The sequence below is a fragment of the Echinops telfairi genome, unplaced genomic scaffold (genome assembly GCF_000313985.2).
Source record: "Echinops telfairi isolate 266 unplaced genomic scaffold, ASM31398v2 ScPeMD7_20;HRSCAF=75, whole genome shotgun sequence".
Taxonomy (NCBI): Eukaryota; Metazoa; Chordata; class Mammalia; order Afrosoricida; family Tenrecidae; genus Echinops; species Echinops telfairi.
Genome location: NW_022103917.1, coordinates 6,449,826 through 6,455,909, shown reverse-complemented (window position 1 = coordinate 6,455,909; position 6,084 = coordinate 6,449,826).

Below are 6,084 nucleotides of genomic sequence, written 5' to 3'. Positions count from 1 at the left end.
CACCAGGGTTTCAGCAATTCCTCTTCGTTACATTACCCTTGATCATGCCCTACCAGGCCTCCCACACCCACCTCACCACCAATTTGGATCACTTGTTTAAAAGGACATTTTAATTGGCTATCTTAGGGATATGAGTTTTGGTCTGGGTGACATGAATGCAAATCGTGCTTGGAATGAAAGAACTACTGGGGGGAAAGGTGTTCATCCTTGACTAAAATCTTATATTTCAGCTAAAGTCAGATGAGGAAGAATCTCCCACCCTCGAATGAAATATGTTAGCCTTTATGGGAAATTCTGTTGTCTTTATCATTGAGTTGGATGCCATCCTACTGACAACAGACCACAAACCTGCAGTGGTACTACTCCATTGTGACAATCCTGAGCCCATTGATGCAGCCGCTGGGTCAGTCCATCTCGTCGAGGGCCTTCCTCTTTGTCACCCCTCCTCCACTGTACCAAATGTGATGTCCTTCCAGGGACCTGTCTCTCCTGACAGCATGTCCAAAGCATGTAAGACCAAGTTTTGCCATCCTTGCCTCTAAGGAGCACTCTAGCCTGACTTCTTTCATTACAGATCAGCCTGTCCTTTGAGCAGTCCACAATACTTTCAATATTCTTGTGCAGCACCACAATTCAAATACATCAATTCTTCTGTAGTCTCCCTTATTCAAATGTACAGCTTTTGCATGAGGATGATGCAACAGAGATTGCCATGGCTTGGCTGAGGCTCACCTTAGTCCTCAAAGTCAAGTCCTGGCTCTTCAATACTCAAAAGTGGTCTTGGCAGCAGATTTACCTAATGCAATATACCTTTTGATCTCTTGACTGCTGATTCAATCGTGGGTCCAAGTAGGACAAAATCCTTGCCACATCATCCTTTTTTCATCGATCATAATATTTATTACCTATTGGTACAATTGTGAGGATTTTGGTCTTCCTTACGTTAAGTTGTAATCCATACTGAAGGCCACCATCCTTGATCTTCATCAGCAAGTGCTTCAATTCCTCCTCACTTTCAACAAGCCAAGTGGTGTCATCTGCATACCACGAGTTATTAGTAAGCCATCCTCCAATCCTGATGCCATATTCTTATAATCCAGCTTTTCTGATGATCTGCTCAGCATATAATTGAAGAAGTATGGTGAGAAGGTACAATTCTGACCTTTCCTGATTTTATTTATGTATTTATGTTTTTTTCAAGATCATTTTATTGGGGTCTCTTACAGCTCTTATAACAATCCATACATCAAATGGATCAAGCACATTTGTTGCCACTATTTTCAAAACATTTTCTTTCTACTTGAGTCTTTGGTATCAGCTCCTTTTTCCACCCTCCCCCCCCTCATGAATCCTTGATAATTTATAAATTATTTTTAGCTTCATATTTGATACCATCTACTATCTCCCTTCACCCACATTTCTGTTGCTTGTCCTCCTACAGAGGTGGGGAGGGAGGGTATACATTGTTCATTGTGATCCGTTCCCCTTTCTCCCCCCGACCTACCCCCTACCCTCATGGTACCTTCCTCGATTTTAAAACAGCTATATTTTTTAAAAGCTATATTTCCTTGTTTTGTTCACTCAACTAATTGCCTCCTTATCAACAAACAAGTTCTGAATGAACATAATAGTGTTCTGAAATTCCCATTCTTCTCATGGTTATTCATAGTTTATTATGGTCCACACAGTCAAATGTCTTTGCATAGTCAATGAAACACAAGCAAACATCTTTCTGGTATTTTCTGCTTTGAGCCAAGATCCATCTGACATCAGCAATGATATCCCTTGTTCCACTTCTTTTTCTGAATCTGGCCTGAACTTCTAGCAGTTCCCTATCAATACACTGCTGCCACCCGTGTTGGATCATCTGAAGCAAAATTTTACTTGTATGTGATATCAATAATACCGTTCTATAGTTTGAGCATTCTGCTGAGTCACCTCTTTTGGAATGAGCACAAATTGGGATCTCTTCCAGTCAGTTGGCCAAGTAGCTTTTTTCAAAATTTCCTGGCATAGACGAGCGAGTGCTTCCAGTGCTTCTTCGGCTTTCTGAAACATTGCGTGAGTATTCCATCAATTCCTGGAGCCTTCTTTTTGGCCAGTGCATGCAATGCAATTTGAACTTCTTCCTTCAGAGCCACTGCTTCTTGCTCATATGCTACCACCTAAAATGGTGAACTGCCAACTAGCTCTGTTTGGTATGGTGACTCTGAGTATTCTTTTATTTCCCTTCCCCCTCCCCCCCAAGTATTCTTTTCATCTTCTTTTGATGCTTCCTGCAGCATTCAATATTGTGCATATAGAATCTTTCAAAATTGCAACCGAAAACTTGAATTTGTTTTTCAGTTAGATATGCTGGGCATGTTCTTCCCTTTGGGTCTTCTAATTCTAGGTCTGCGCACATTTTATTATATTTGGCTTTGTCTTCTCCAGCTGCCCTTTGAAATTTTCTAGTCAGCTCCATGACTTCATCCTTTCTTCCATTTCCTTTAGCTACTCTATGACTAAGAGCAAGCTTCAGAGACTCTTCTGACACCCACTTTGATCTTTTCTCTCCTTTTTCATGATCTTTTGCTTTCTTCATGAATGACAGTGTTGCTGTCCTCCCACAGCTCATCAGGTTCAATGCGTCAAATCTGTTCTTGGGATGTTCTCAAAATTCAGTAGGATAGACTCCAGATGGTATTCTGACTCTTGTGTATTTGTTTTTTTTCTTTAGCTTTATCCTAAACTAACATATTAGCAATTGATGGTCTTTTCCACAGTCAGCCCTAGGCCTGGTTTTAGTTGTTGATATTGAGCATCTCCATTTTGTCATCACACGAGTGTAGTCAATTTGATTTCTTGTATTCTATCTAGAGCAGCCCACATGTTTTTTGCTGTTGACAAAGGTTATTTGTTATGGACAAGTCATTAGTTTTGCAAAATTCTATCATGCGGTCTCCAGTGTCATTTCTATCACCAAGTCCATATTTTCAAACAACTGTGCCTTCCTCTGTTTCCAACTGTTGTATTCCAATCACAATAACTACCAGTGCATTTTAATCGCATGTTTGATCAAATTCTGGCTGAAGTCTTTGGTAAAATTCTTCAATTTCTTCACCAACTATTTGGTTGATGCATAAAGTTGAATGATCGTCGTATTGTTTGGATTTCTTAGGAGGTGAAGAAACGTAATCTGATCAGATAGCACAGCACTTCTTGATGGATTTAGTACGATTGTTTCTACAATGAATGCCAAACCATTCCTCTTGTGTTAATCCAGGCACAGTAAAGCATATGATTTTTCTGATGCCAGCTGGCTAATACTAGTCCTTTTCAGCTCACTAATGCCTAGGATATTGATCTTTATGCATCCACTTCATTTTTGACCAATTCTAAATTTCCTAAATTTTAGTGATAAATTTAGTAGAACATTTCAGTGAGTATGACTTGATTTAGGAATCAGCATTTTTGCTGATTTTGTATGCCTCAGTCTAGAGTGCTGACATTTTTTTAAAGCAACAAAAATATTCCCAGATTGTGGCTGGTAGGATCTGGTATCAAAATAATATTTCCACAATGACTGTTCATTAAAAATCCAGGATATGCCTATTGTACCATCCTCAGTTCTTTCCACACATTGTGCCAGTCCTCCATGTCAGGGTGTGCTAGTCTTGGTACATTAGAGAAGCAAATCCACAGAAACTCATATGTATAAGAGAGAGTTTTATATAAAGGCTAAGTGCACATCAAGAAAACAGCACAACCCAGTGCTGCCCAAGCCCACAAGTCCAGCCTTAACCCATTTGTCTGACACCAATCCACAAAGTCCTCCTCCATCTCACAAAACACACGCAATGATACTGACTGCAGGAGGGAAGCCGAATCAGTGAGCATGTAAGCATCTCAGCGCTGGCAGGGGTCTCCATACGGCTGCTCCAGCACCCAGGACTGCATAGGGGGGTAGGTCCATGTGGCTTCTCAGGGATGTCTTGCAAGAAGTGAGCCTTGCAAGCTGAAACAGGGAACTGACTAAGGCAGTTGCACTCTCGTCCAATCATCAAAAAGCAAGAGACCCGAGAACTAAAAATGCGAGGCTCACCGAGCCATTTATCTATCCATCCTTCAATTAACCCCACATGTGTTCATCAGCCAGGTTGGCACAATAAACTTTAACTATCTCCCAGGGCTTTCCAGGTCCACGGCACACAAGAAGATCCTAAGGCTCACAGCCTTTGGCAATTTCCCAACATCAGATGACTCCTAAGTGAAAGTGCTGGGACCAGTCCCCTGAGAGAACAGCTCACATTGTTCCCATTCCTAGCCTGAGACAGACCTTCTGTCAATTAATCTTCTCACCCCTCTATAATGTCTACCTGGCAAAAAAAAAAAAAAAAAAAAAAAACATACTAAAAGCAGACCTAAAGAAAGAGGTGACAAGGAGAAGAACACACATCTTGGGTAGTGTCTTTGGACCTCATTCACCAAGGGTACTCTGGCGCTGAGCACTGAGTTCCCTCATGAACTTGCTCTGTCCAGGGACTAGCATTTTTGTCCGTTCCTCCACATTTCCCCTGGTCTTCCTGACTCCGAAACCTGGCTTGCATCCAATTCGGAAGCCTTGGCGCCCTTGCTAGGAGAACATCCCAGAATTGCCTGCCCTCCCCTGACAGAGCAGTCCTACTCCCTGCCAAAGTCTCCTAGATGCCCTATCCTTCACCTTCGAACCCTGGGATAGCAACAGCCCTTTGATATAAAAGTTCAAACTGGAGTAACACATTTGGACACCTGGTCATGCCTCCAGGGCATCTTTAATACACTCTCTAAGTGTTTTCCAAATAGGTGGGTGCATAAAGTGTGATTTGGTTTTACTGGGTCTTGGAATACAACCCTGAATGTAGAAAAAGGGGTTTTGAAACATCCCTGTTATTTGCAGTAGGTATGTGTCTTATAAGGGGGTCTTCCAAAAGCACATTGAAATTCATAGTATGAACAAAATTATTTGTGAGTTAAAAAAAATGTTTTGCTTCAAAATTCTTACCATCTTGTTATAAAATGTCTGAACATGATCCAGTTTGCAACAGTAAGTGGGATAAATCATTAGTTTGAAAAGAGCCCCTTATCAGAACAGCATGAATTTTACTAAAATTGAAGCAAGAACAAACATCCGATTTATGGTGAGGCTTGAACATAAAAGTGGTGGTCACTGAAGCTTTACAAAAAGTTTATGGAGACAATGCTTCAAAGAAAGCAGCAGTTGACAAATGTATAATTTAAGCCTGCAGAGGTAGATGATCAACATCAATTTTCAACGAAGCAATCGGTTTTGTGCCCAAATTGAATAGGATTAATGATTAACTGTTAGGTAAACACTGTTCTGTTAACCAAAAGGCCAATGGTTCAAACCAACTCTGCAGGAAAACGATGAGGCTGTCTGCTGATATCAAGATTCACAGCCTAGGAAATCCTCCATAGGCTTACTATGGGTTGGACTCTACTCAACGACAGTTTTTGTTTGTTCATTTAGTATTAACTGGGAATGAATACATATGTCATTCTATAGTTCAGACACGTACTGCAGAACTGTACATTTGCTACCATAATTTCCAAACATTTAATACATGGACTCCTTGACATCGTCTCCCCTTCACCCTGCCACCACTACTGTACCCCCAACCCCTGAATCCCTTATTTTACTTGCTATCTCTCTAGGTTCATCAAGCCTGGGTTTCATATACCGATAAATGAAAAAACATATAAACACAACTTCAAGAGAGTGACCCCAATGACCGAACTCCTGAGATGCCCCCTGTATTAGTTTGAGTACTTAGGAGAAACAAATCCACAGCAACTCATGTATAAGAGAGTTTTATGTAAAGAAAATGTGCATCACGAAAACATCCCAACCCAATGCTCCCCAAGCCCACATGTCCAACATTAACCCATTAACCCAACACCAATCCACAAAGTCCTCCACCTCACAAAACAGAGGCAATGATGCCAACTGCAGGAGGAAAGCTGAGTCAGTGAACAAATAAGCATCTCAGCACTAGCAGGGGTCTCCACACGGCTGCTCTAGCACCCAGGGCTGCATGGGGATAG